Here is a 13,866-nt window from a genome sequence, read left to right on the forward strand (position 1 = left end):
TAAATGATTGTTGAGGTTAACATCACAGAATTGACAATAAGCCATTTTCATTTTGCACATGACACGCAGCGAGGAAGTAATCAAAAGATAACTCTGTGATTTATCTTAATTCCTTTAATCAATCAAGATAAAGTTTCCCAAGTAAATTGATATGGACAGAACAGTATTCAAACTCTACAGTCACAGTGGCATACTCCTCTTTTAAACAGGAAACAATGAGGCTGAATCTTTAGAGATAACCTCTCTGGCTGAGCTGTGTAAACCAGGGAAATTCCTATTGTTGGCAGATGTACCAGCAGGCCTCATACGTCCTTAGGCATTTAATGTGCACGTCTTGGCTACACAAGACACTGCCTGGGGAGCTCAGACAGAATATACAAATAAATAAATAAAATAACTTGGATGCAAGTGAAAATATAAACTGTCAATCCATCCGGCTCCAAAAGGGCATAGTAGTGTAAAACTGTTAAATGCTGTCAACCTCTACTCCTATCATATCATTCAGAAAAAATGACAGACTGTGGGACAAATGTGAACATTGTAAAAGTAATAAAAGCAAGGACATGAAACATCTTCTGAAACATTTGGACTGGCTTTGTTTAAGGGCATACAAACTGAGCAAGTCCAAGCTTGTGCTTATGAATTCTTTAATAAAGCTTACATTGAAGGAGGAAAACCCTTAACAGACTGATTAACTGCTGACAGTTTTATGGCAAAATTACTATTGTTGCTCTTTGAGCACTCATCATTAGTTAAATCTATGATAAGGTACGCTCATTTATACTTTTACCACACTTATTGTGTCTGTTTTTCTTCCCTTTGATTTGGTCCCACTCTATCACCATGCCACTGCAGTTCAACACGCAGGCACTCATAACTGCCCCAAATATGACAAAAACATTCATATGACACTTAATAAGTAGCTTGTATCTCAGCAATGTCAGCAAGGTGCAGTAGGGGAAATCTGCAGGTCCTAAACAAATGGAAAGAATGGCACAATCATAAGGAGCATTGAAAATATTATATTTTGCCACAATGATTTTTATCAATCACGTTTCCTAAAAGCTCACCTGTGTTGGCTTTGATCTTGTCCCATGGCAGCATTGGTCTTCTCCCAACCTGGTCTCAGAGCATTTCGTATTATTCTGTACGTACAGTGAGGGAAAAAAGTATTTGATCCCCTGCTGATTTTGTATGTTTGCCCACTGACAAAGACATGATCAGTGTATAATTTGAATGGTAGGTTTATTTGAACAGTGAGAGACAGAATAACAACAACAAAATCCAGAAAAACGCATGTCAAAAATGTTATAAATTGATTTGCATTTTAATGAGGGAAATAAGTATTTGACCCCTCTGCAAAACATGACTTAGTACTTGGTGGCAAAACCCTTGTTGGCAATCACAGAGGTCAGACGTTTCTTGTAGTTGGCCACCAGGTTTGCACACATCTCAGGAGGGATTGTGTTCCACTCCTCTTTGCAGATCTTCTCCAAGTCATTAAGGTTTCGAGGCTGGCGTTTGGTCTCCTGAGTGGCGCAGTGGTCTAAGGCACTGCATCGCAGTGCTAACTGTGCCACAAGAGATCCTGGTTCGAATCCAGGCTCTGTCGCAGCCGGCCGCGACCGGGAGACTCATGGGCGGCGCACAATTGGCCCAGCGTCGTCCAGGGTAGGGGAGGGAATGGCCGGCAGGGATGTAGCTCAGTTGATAGAGCATGGCGTTTGCTACGCCAGGGTTGTGGGTTCGTTTCCCACGGGGGGCCAGTATAAAAAAAAAAATTAAAAAATGTATTCACTAACTGTAAGTCGCTCTGGATAAGAGCGTCTGCTAAATGACTAAAATGTAATGTAAAAATGTTTGGCAACTCGAACATTCAGCTCCCTCCACATATTTTCTATGGGATTAAGGTCTGGAGACTGGCTATGCCACTCCAGGACCTTAATGTGCTTCTTCTTGAGCCACTCCTTTGTTGCCTTGGCCGTGTGTTTTGGGTCATTGTCATGCTGGAATACCCATCCACGACCCATTTTCAATGCCCTGGCTGAGGGAAGGAGGTTCTCACCCAAGATTTGACGGTACATGGCCCCGTCCATCGTCCCTTTGTTGCAGTGAAGTTGTCCTATCCCCTTAGCAGAAAAACACCCCCAAAGCATAATGTTTCCAACTCCATGTGTGACGGTGGGGATGGTGTTCTTTGGGTCATAGGCAGCATTCCTCCTCCTCCAAACACGGCGAGTTGAGTTGATGCCAAAGAGCTCGATTTTGGTCTCATCTGACGACAACACTTTCACCCAGTTCTCCTCTGAATCATTCAGATGTTCATTGGCAAACTTCAGACGGCCCTGTATATGTGCTTTCTTGAGCAGGGGGACCTTGCGGGCGGTGCAGGATTTCAGTCCTTCACGGCATAGTGTGTTACCAATTGTTTTCTTGGTGACTATTGTCCCAGCTGCCTTGAGATCATTGACCAGATCCTCCCGTGTAGTTCTGGGCTGATTCCTCACCGTTCTCATGATCATTGCAACTCCACGAGTTGAGATCTTGCATGGAGCCCCAGGCCGAGGGAGATTGACAGTTATTTTGTGTTTCTTCCATTTGCGAATAATCGCACCAACTGTTGTCACCTTCTCACCAAGCTGCTTGGCGATGGTCTTGTAGCCCATTCCAGCCTTGTGTAGGTCTACAATCTTGTCCCTGACATCCTTGGAGAGCTCTTTGGTCTTGGTCATGGTGGAGAGTTTGGAATCTGATTGATTGATTGCTTCTGTGGACAGGTGTCTTTTATACAGGTAATAAACTGAGATTAGGAGCACTCCCTTTAAGAGTGTGCTCCTAATCTCAGCTCGTTACCTGTATAAAAGACACCTGGGAGCCAGAAATCTTTCTGATTGAGAGGGGGTCAAATACTTATTTCCCTCATTAAAATGCAAATCAATTTATAACATTTTTGACATGCGTTTTTCTGGATTTTGTTGTTTGTTATTCTGTCTCTCACTGTTCAAATAAACCTACCATTACAATTGTAGACTGATCATGTCTTTGTCAGTGGGCAAACGTACAAAATCAGCAGGGGATCAAATACTTTTTTCCCTCACTGTAAGTCCGAGACGCTCCATTTCGTATGATATGTTATGAATTACAATTCGTTCAATATGTTATGAATTTGCAAAACGTATGATACGTTAGGAATTCCAATTTGTTGTTAACGTTATCTAGGTGTCTAGGGGTTAGGGTTAGGGTTAAGGTTAGGAGTTAAGGGAAGGGTTAGCTAAAAGGTTTAAGGTTAGGGTTAGGGGAAGGGTTAGCTAACATGCTAAGTATACTGAACCAAAATATAAACATAACATGCAACAATTTCAAAGATTTTACTGAGTTACAGTTCATATAAGGACTTTGGGCCTCAGGATCTCATCAGGGTATCTCTGTGCATTCAAATTGACATCGATAAAATGCAATTGTGTTCGTTGTCCATAGCTTATGCCTGCCCATACCATAACCCCACCGCCACCATATGGCACTCTGTTCACAATATTGACATCAGCACACCGCTCGCACACACGACGCCATACACATGGTCTGCGGGTGTGAGGCTGGTTGGACGTACTGCTAAATCTTTGAAAAAGACGTTGGAGGCGGCTTATGGTAGAGAAATTAACATTCAATTCTCTGGCAACAGCTCTACTGGACATTCTTGCGGTCACCATGCCAATTGCACACTCCCTCAAAACTTGAGACATCTGTGGCATTGTGTTGTGTGACAAAACTGCACATTTTAGAGTTGCCTTTTATTGTCCCCAGCACAAGGTGCACCAGTGTAATGATCATGCTGTTTAATCAGCTTCTTGATATGCCACACCTGTCAGCTGGATGGATTATCTTGGCAACGGAGAAATGCTCACTAACAAGAATGTAAACACATTTCTGCACAGAATTTGAAAGAAATAAGCTTTTTGTGCATATGGAACATTTCTGGGATCTTTTATTTCAGCTCATGAAACATGAAACCAACAATTTACATGTTGCTTTTCTTTTGTTCAGTGTAGTTGCGAAGTAGCTAAAAAGTAGTAAGTAGTTGCAAAGTTGCTAATTAGCTCAAATGCTAAAATGTCTGTGATGAGATACCAACATGCCACCTTTGGTTTGCCAGGCGTTCGCATTATACGCCCACCCATCTACGTTGACAAACCACCCTCTTTTCGTTTTTGCCTTAAATAACCTTCTGTCTTATGTAACCATACCAAACATAACATATCATACTACTGTAATTTGAGTGTCCTGGATTTACATTTACTATGTTATGTCTAGTCTATGATACCAGGCTGCTACTCCCCTCAGCTGGAAATACAGCAAGGCCTGGTAAGAAACCGTTTTTCAGCTATCATTGGGGATAGACATATTGCAATTGTGTTTTGACCAAAGCTAATAGTTGTTTGGAACACCATCTCTTTCTAAATTGTTGTTATTAGCTCAGACAGTGAGGCAATTTAATAATTTGCTAGGGTAGCTACCTACCAGTAGGCTAATAAGGACCTTGGTGCTCTGCCATTCTTGCACTTACCTTACTGACATGAGATCTGCGTTTCCTATTCATATGAAATTATACTTCCCGCTTTGCTTTCCCTTATTTGTGTAGGCTAAATGGGAGAATGGGCCCTGTTTTGTTCTATTTCAGCCGTCTATGAAGAACTAAAAGCAGTTCACGTTCATCTAGTTTTGTGTAAAAATATTAATATACTAAACAAAAATATAAACTCATGTAAAGTTTTGGTCTCATGTTACATGAGCTGAAATAAAAGATCCCAGAAATTTTCCATACGCACAAAAAGCTTATTTCTCAAATATTTTCTGCAGAAATGTGTTTACATCCCTATTAGTGAGCATTTCTCCTTTGCCAAGATAATCCATCCACCTGACAGGTGTGGCATATCAAGAAGCTGATTTAACATGATCATTACGCAGGTGCACCTTGTGCTGGGGACAATAAAAGGACACTCTACACAATGCCACAGACTCAAGTTTTGAGGGAGCGTGCAATTGGCATGCTGACTGCAGGAACGTCCACCAGAGCTGTTGCCAGAGAATGTAATGTTAATTTCTCTATCATAAGCCGCCTCCACCGTCGTTTTAGAGAATTTTGTAATACGTCCAACTGGCCTCACAACCGCAGACCACATGTAACCACGCCAGCCCAGGACCACCAAATCCGTCTTCTTCACCTGCGGGATCGTCTGAGACCAGCCACCCGGACAGCTGATAAAACTGAGGAGTATTTCTGTCTGTAATAAAGCCCTTTTGTGGGGAAAAAAGTATTCTGATTGGCTGGGCCTGGCTCCCCAGTGGGCGGACAGCTCCCAAGTGGGTGGGCTTATGCCCTCCCAGGCCCACCCATGGCTGCGCCCCTGCCAAGTTGTGTGAAATCCATAGATTAAGGCCTAATCAATTTATTTAAATTGACTGATTTCCTTATATGAACTGTAACTCAGTAAAATCGTTGAAATTGTTGCATGTTGTGTTTATATTTTTGTTCAATATATACAGTGCATTCGGAAAGTATTCACACCCCTTCACTTTTTCCACATTTTGTTACATTACAACCGTATTCTAAAAATAGAATTGCTTTTTCCCATCATCAATCTACACACAATACCCCATAATGACAGAGCAAAAACCGTTTTTTAGAAATTGTTGCAAATTTATTAAAAATAAAAAACGGAAATATCACATTTACATAAGTATTCAGACCCTTTCCTCAGTACTTTGTTGAAGCACCTTTGGCAGCGATTAGAGCTTAGAGTCTTCTTGGGTATGACGCTACAAGCTTGGCACACCTGTATTTGGGGAGTTTCCCCCATTCTTCTCTGCAGATCCTCTCAAGCTCTGTCAGGTTGGATGGGGAGCGTCGCTGCACAGCTGTTTTCAGATCTCTCAGAGAAGTTTGATTGGGTTCAAGTCCGGGGTCTGGCTGGACCACTCAAGGACATTCAGAGACTTGTGCCCAAGCTACTTCTGCGTTGTCTTGGCTTTGTGCTTAGGGTCATTGTCCTGTTGGAAGGTAAACCTTCGCCCCAGTCAGAGGACCTGAGCGCTCTGGAACAGGTTTTCATCAAGGATTTCTCTGTACTTTACTCCGTTCATCTTTCCTTCGATCCTGACTAGTCTCCCAGTCCCTGCCGCTGAAAATAATCCTCATAGCATGACGCTGCCACCACTATGCTTCACTTTAGGGATGGTGCCAGGTTTCCTCCAGACGTGACGTTTGGCATTCAGGCCAAAGAATTTCATCAGACCAGAGAATCTTGTTTCTCATCGTCTGAGAATCCTTTAGGTGCCTTTTGGCAAACTCCAAGCGGGCTGTCATGTGTCTATTACAGTGGCTTTCGTCTGGCCTGATTGCTGGAGTGCAGAGATGGTTGTCCTTCTGGAAGGTTCTCCCATCTCCACAGAGGAACTCTGGAGCTCTGTCAGAGTGACCATCGGGTTCTTGGTCACCTCCCTGACCAAGGCCCTTCTCCCTCGATTACCCAGTTTGGCCGGATGGCCAGCTCTAGGAAGAGTCTTGGTGGTTCCAAACTTCTTCCATTTAAGAATGATGGAGGCCACTGCATTCTTGGGGACATTCAATGCAGCGGACATTTTTTGTTGCCCTTCCCGAGATCTGTGCCTCGACACAATCCTGTCTTGGAGCTCTACGGACAATTCCTTCGACCTCATGGCTTGGTTTTAGCTCTGACATGCTCTGTCAACTGTGGGACCTTATACAGACAGGTTGTGCCTTTCCAAATCATGTCCAATCAATTGAATTTACCACAGGTGGACTCCAATCAAGTTGTAGAAACATCTCAAGGATGATGAATGGAAACAGGATGCACCTGAGCTCAATTTTGAGTCTCATAACAAAGGGTCTGAATACTTATGTAAGTAAGATATTTATGTTTTAAATTTTTTATAAATTTGCAAAACTTTGGGCGGGGGGGTATTCTCAATGTATTGTTTGCTGTCATTATTTGTAATTAATTCATAAATAAATACAAATATATAAAAAAAACAATTGCAAAATGTTCTACAAACCTGTTTTTGCTTTGTCATTATTGGGTACCGTGTGTAGATTGATCGAGGAAAGAAAATAATTTCATTCATTTTAGGATAAGGCAGTAACGTAAAACAAAATGTTGAATAAGTCAAGGGGTCTGAATACTTTCCGAATGCACTGAATAGGGCTTCCGAGTGGCGCATAGGTCTAAGGCACTGCATCTTAGTGCTTTAGGCATGGTTCGATTCCAGGCTGTATCACAACCGGCCGTGATTGGGAGTCTCATAGGGCGGCGCACAATTGGCCAAGCGTCGTCCGGGTTTGGCCGGTGTAGGCCGTCATTGTAAATAAGAATTTGTTATTAACTGACTTGCCTAGTTAAATAAAGGTAAAATAAAATAAAAATAGCTTTCCCCTTCCAAATCCAGACTGCAAGAGAGAATGGCAGATTTGCGCGCAAATTGTTGTGGTTGGCCTAGCACACGAATCTCCAGTGACAAGAACATCAACAGCCGACATAAAACAGTCTTTACAGGTCGCAAATCATTCATATACTCATTGGCTACCTGTTCTACACACTAAAACAAGAAGAAGCTAAGCAACCTTCAAGAGAACTACCTTAATTCATTCTGTTGTTTTTTTTAATCCAGTAAAATATCGAAGAAAGGTTTCCCATAATGATCAGCCTACTGTGTATTTTCTTTGTAGGTCTCTGGCCAGACATTACAGCCTGATCCCACAGATGGGTCTTGACCCTCCACGTCTGCTGCAAAAGGTGTGACAGAATACCCCAGTTTTCACAGATAAGCTTTCCTGGACATGCAGCTGCAGAGAGGGGCTTCGACCATTGGAGAGTCTGGACCCAAGCTTGCAAGGTAGCAATTCTATGAAATTGCATTGATTACCTCCCTCACTCCCACTTTCCCTGCCTCCCTCTCTTCCTCACTCACTCACCTACTCACTTACAGTGCCTTGCAAAATAATTCATCCCACTTGGCGTTTTACAACCTGTAATTTAAATAGATTTTTATTTGGATTTCATGTAATGGACGTACACAAATTAGTCCAAATTGGTGAAGTGAAATGAAAAAAAGAACTTCTTTCAAACTATTCTAAAAAATAAATAACAGAAAAGTGGTGCGTACATATATATTCACCCCCTTTGCTATGAAACCCCTAAATAAGATCTGGTGCAACCAATTACCTTCAGAAGTCACATAATTAGTTAAATAAAGTCCACCTGTGTGCAATCTAAGTGTCACATGATCTCAGTATAAATTACAGACCTCTACATGCTTTGTAAGTAGGAAAACCTGCAAAATCGGCAGTGTATCAAATACTTGTTCTCCCCACTGTATACACCTGTTCTGAAAGGCCCCAGAGTCTGCAACACCACTAAGCAAGGGCCACCACCAAGCAAGCGGCACCATGAAGACCAAGGAGCTCTCCAAACAGGTCAGGGACAAAGTTGTGGAGAAGTACAGATCAGGGTTGGGTTATAAAAAAGTATCCAAAACATTGAAAATCCCACGGAGCACCATTAAATCCATTATTTAAAAAATTGAAAGAATATGGCACCACAACAAACCCGCCAAGAGAGGGCCGCCCACCAAAACTCACGGGCCAGGCTAGGAGGGCATTAATCAGTGAGGCAACAAAGAGACCAAAGGTAACCCTGAAGGAGCTGCAAAGCTCCACAGCGGAGATTGGAGTATCTGTCCATAGGACCACTTTAAGCCATACACTCCACATAGCTGGGCTTTACGGAAGAGTGGCCAGAAAAAAGCCATTGCTTAAAGAAAAAAATAAGCAAACACGTTTGGTGTTCACCAAAAGGCATGTGGGAGACTCCCCAAACATATGGAAGAAGGTACTCTGGTCAGATGAGACTAAAATTGAGCTTTTTGGCCATCAAGGAAAACACTATGTCTGGCGCAAACCCAACACCTTTCATCACCCCGAGAACACTATCCCCACAGTGAAGCATGGTGGTGGCAGCATCATGCTGTGGGGATGTTTTTCATCGGCAAGGACTGGGAAACTGGTCAGAATTGAAGGAACGATGGATGGCGCTAAATACAGGGAAATTCTTGAGGGAAACCTGTTTCAGTCTTCCAGAGATTTGAGACTGGGACGGAGGTTCATCTTCCAGCATGACAATGACCCTAAGCATACTGCTAAAGCAACACTTGAGTGGTTTAAGGGGAAACATTTCAATGTCTTGGAATGGCCTATTCAAAGCCCAGACCTCAATCCAATTGAGAATCTGTGGTATGACTTAAAGATTGCTGTACAACAGCGGAGCCCATCCAACTTGAAGGAGCTGGAGCAGTTTTGCATTGAAGAATGGGCAAAAATCCCAGTGGCTAGATGTGCCAAGCTTATAGAGACATACCCCAAGAGACTTGCAGCTGTAATTGCTGCAAAAGGTGGCTCTACAAAGTATTGACTTTTATGGGGGTGAATAGTTATGAACGCTCAGGTCTTCTATTTTTTTGTCTTATTTCTTAATTGTTTCACAATAAAAAATATTTTGCATCTTCAAAGTGGTAGGCATGTTGTGTAAATCAAATGATACAAAACCCCCCAAAATACATTTTAATTCCAGGTTGTAAGGCAACAAAATAGGAAAAATGCCATGGAGGTTGAATATTTTTGCAAGCCACATTGCTCACCAGTCTTAAACCATAAAAATAGAATCATTTCTAGTGATTCTATTTCTAGGGTTCAAACCTTACACAAACTCTCAAATATTGACAGACAGTCCCACCTATCTCCATAGAAACTGTATGTTATGACAGCATCGTGACATCATTTCCTGTATTAAACCTGATTGAATGGACATGTATCCTATCTTTCCATAAAAGCAAATAAAGCATCTTTATTTTAAATGAGGCAAACTGGTGGATAAAAAGTGGAATAACACCCTAAACAATAGCAAACTGTTTGAGTGAAATGATTAGCCTGGATCACACTTGGTTGGCTAAAGCAGCTTTAAGCAAGGAACATTCACCACCAACAGTGTAATAACATGCTGACTGGAGAGGGGCTTAAACCATGCCAAAACACTGCAACAACCCAAACAATGGTCAAATGTCCTCATTGTTTGTGTGCCTTGGCATGACACCACCAGAGTTGAGTTATATCAGGTTTAGAAATCTATTTAGCATTAGGATGTTGAAATAGTTTACTAGAACATTTCTTTAAAGAATGCAATCTTACATGGTGAACTCAATGTTTAGGTGTCCAGGTTTGCTTAGGTATTTGTAGTACCATAGTGATGGCTGACTATTTCCTAATTGTTTTTTAGGTTGATAATTTACTCCAGGTCAGGTGAGAGCTGATTCAGTAATCAATAACAAAGTGATCAATAACAAGGCCCATTCTCAAACGTCAGGTACATAGTTGGCCCCTCTATGGACATGTAAACAGACATGAGAAAAGACACCTTCAATGAGGACAAAGTTCTTATCAAGTGACACACTGTCATTATTACCCTGGAGAGAACTTTTAGGGAAGTGTGTGTGTGTGTGTGTGTATACGTGTGTGTACGTGTGCGCATGTGGTGTATACGTGTGCACATGCAAGTGTGTGTCCATGTTATTGTACAGCTGAACCTTTTAAGTTTACTCCACACATAAGCCTTTCAAAGGGCAATCTAATATGACCTCCGCCTCGGGTCACCCACTTTTTCCTCATGTTATTTCAGCAACACAGACCGAGCTAAAGCAGTTAGTAACTTCATCTCTGGACATATTCTTTCACAAAGGTGTGTCTGTTTACAAAACTCCGCAAACGCGACACTTACCCAGTCGGCGGGTACAAAGCCCCAGTCGAGTGAGTCGAGTGATCTCGGCACAGGGAGTGAAAGATGAAAGCGAGACTGAGTCTAGAGCTCTGCGCACGTGTCGGGATGATGCTCTCATCGGCCTTCAATTAGACAGGTGGAAGAGTCGGCTGTAGAGGTATGAGAGAGAGACTGGTGTGGGGGTGGGGTGGGGGGGTTGTTAAACCCTGGCCGGTGTTGGTCTAAACCATTTTTGGGGGGTTTGATACCCTTTGATATGTACACTCCACATGAGCAGCCCAGACTGTGAGCGGTGCAGGGCGATGAGCAGGGACTTGTCGGACGCTTTATGGGATGCAGCATTTGTTTATTAATCACTGGGTTGTGTGATGTGTCTCTCATCACTCCAACACGTATAATTAAGCTTTAAAGAGCATGGGAGGCTTGATGTGTCTGAGATTCATTTTGTTTTATCTCCACGTCTCTTTTGAAGTCAGTGGTGCAGCGTGTGTGTGTGTGTGTGTGGGGGGGGTTCAGGACTACTCAGCTGGGGTTGCCATGTTCTTTAAAAAGTCTTGCAGCAACCTGCTTACATGACAGCTTGTTTAGCCTTACATAACATACTTAGCCTAAATTAATTGAATTGAATTAAGATTGACAGTTCAAAAACTGTCAGTTGATGAACTGAATGATGAATAATTGTTCCCATGACATCACTGATATCCATCAGTTAGCTGTGACAGACTGTTTTCCAGTCAAAGCTTCTGACAAACTGAACAGCATCATCAGAACCTGTGCAGCTTGACTGACGTAGCCCTATTGACCTCATCGAAAGGTCAAGTGAATTGGAAGATATATCACAGAAAATGTTTGAATTTCCTGAGTTCCTCGCCACTTCATCTCGTCTAATATTGATTTACGGTGTTGAGTGGGACATCAGAGAAGAATGTAAAGACACTGCATGCCGCGGCCTTGATCTTCCATTTCACCTCTCCAGCTCGAGGACAGGCCCTCTGCCTCATCGTAACGTGAGACCAATCTAGCAGCTAATCACAGCCGCCTGGGATTGAAGTGACATCTCCCTTTTTTTTTATATACAGTACCATTCAAAAGTTTGGACACACCTACTCATTCAAGGGTTTTTCTTAATTTTTACTATTTTCTATATTGTAGAATAATAGTGAAGACATCAAAACTATGAAAGAACACATATGGAATCATGTGGTAACCAAAAAAGAGTTAAACAAATCAAAATATTTTTATATTTGAGATTCTTCAAATAGCCACCCTCTGCCTTTATGACAGCTTTGCACACTCTTGGCATTCTCTCAACCAGCTTCACCTGGAATGCTTTTCCAACAGTCTTGAAGGAGTTCCCACATATGCTGAGCACTTGTTTTATATTTGTTGGCTGCTTTTCCTTCACTCTGCCGTCCGACTTATCCCAAACCATCTCAATTGGGTTTAGGTTGGGGGATTGTGGAGGCCAGGTCATCTGATGCAGCACTCCATCACTCTCCTTCTTGGTAAAATAGCCCTTACACAGCCTGGAGGTGTGTTGGGTGATTGTCCTGTTGAAAAACAAATGATAGTCCCACTAAGCCCAAACCAGATGGGATGGCGTATCGCTGCAGAATGCTGTGGTAGCCATGCTGGTTAAGTGTGCCTTGAATTCTAAATATATCACAGACAGTGTCACCAGCAAAGCACCCCCACACCATAACACCTCCTCCTCCATGATTTACGGTCGGAACCACACATGCAGAGATCATCCGTTCACCCACACCGCGTCTCACAAAGACACGGCGGTTGGAACCAAAGATCTCAAATTTGGACTCCAGACCAAAGGACACATTTCCACTGGTCTAATGTCCATTGCAATTCGACCATGAAGGCCTGATTCACACAGTCCCCTCTGAACAGTTGATGTTGAGATGTGTCTGTGACTTGAACTCCGTGAAGCATTTATTTAGGCTGCAATTTCTGAGGCTGGTAACTCTAATGAACTTATCCTCTGCAGCAGAGGTAACTCTGGGTCTTCCATTCATGTGGTGGTCCTCATGAGAGGCAGTTTCATCATAGCTCTTGATGGGTTTTGCGATGAAGAAACTTTCAGAGTTCTTGAAATTTTCCGTATTGACTGTCTTAAAGTAATGATGGACTGTCGTTTCTCTTTGCTTATTTGAGCTGTTCTTGCCATAATATGGACTTGGTCTTTTACCAAATAGGGCTATCTTCAGTATACCCCCCTACCTTGTCACAACACAACTGATTGGCTCAAACGCATTAAGACGAAAGAAATTCCACAAATTAACTTTTAAGAAGGCACAGCTGTTAATTGAAATGCATTCCAGGTGACTACCTCATGAAGCTGGTTGAGAGAATGCCAAGAGTGTGCATAGCTGTCATCAAGGCAAAGGGTGGCTATTTGAAGAATCTCAAATATAAAATATATTTAGATTTGTTTAACACTTTTTTGGTTACTACATGATTCCATATGTGTTATTTCATAGTTTTGATGTCTTCACTATTATTCTACAATGTGAAAAATAGTAAAAATAAAGAAAAACCCTTGAATGAGTAGGTGTGTCCAAACTTTGGACTGGTAGTGTATATATTGCATTGTAGACAGAGAGCCAGCAGAGAAAGTGAGTGGCGGAATGGGGGATCAAACCGCTGCCTCCAGGGGTATATGGAGTTTGGGAGCAACACCACTACAGCTGGACCAGTTCCCAGCATGATTCTCTTACATTTTTGGGGAATATGCTTCAAACAGAAGTTTTGATCTTTGTCAGGGGACACCTGAAAAATGTTGAATCTGGTGATGTGCTCAAGCTACACATGTAGCCTTGCTAGCTACCGTTTCAGGACGCAGAACCAATGAGAGAACCAAAGGTGTCTAGATACGCAAACTAATGCTAATGCTAAAATGTACTGGGGTACATTGAATAAAATAGGTTATGTTACGTGAATGAATGAATTACATTTTATTTTCGTGTCAAATCGCCATGTGAGATGTGATTTGAAGGAGTCAGGCGCAGGAGGG

Source organism: Coregonus clupeaformis, chromosome 7 (genome assembly GCF_020615455.1).
Source record: "Coregonus clupeaformis isolate EN_2021a chromosome 7, ASM2061545v1, whole genome shotgun sequence".
NCBI classification, from domain to species: domain Eukaryota; kingdom Metazoa; phylum Chordata; class Actinopteri; order Salmoniformes; family Salmonidae; genus Coregonus; species Coregonus clupeaformis.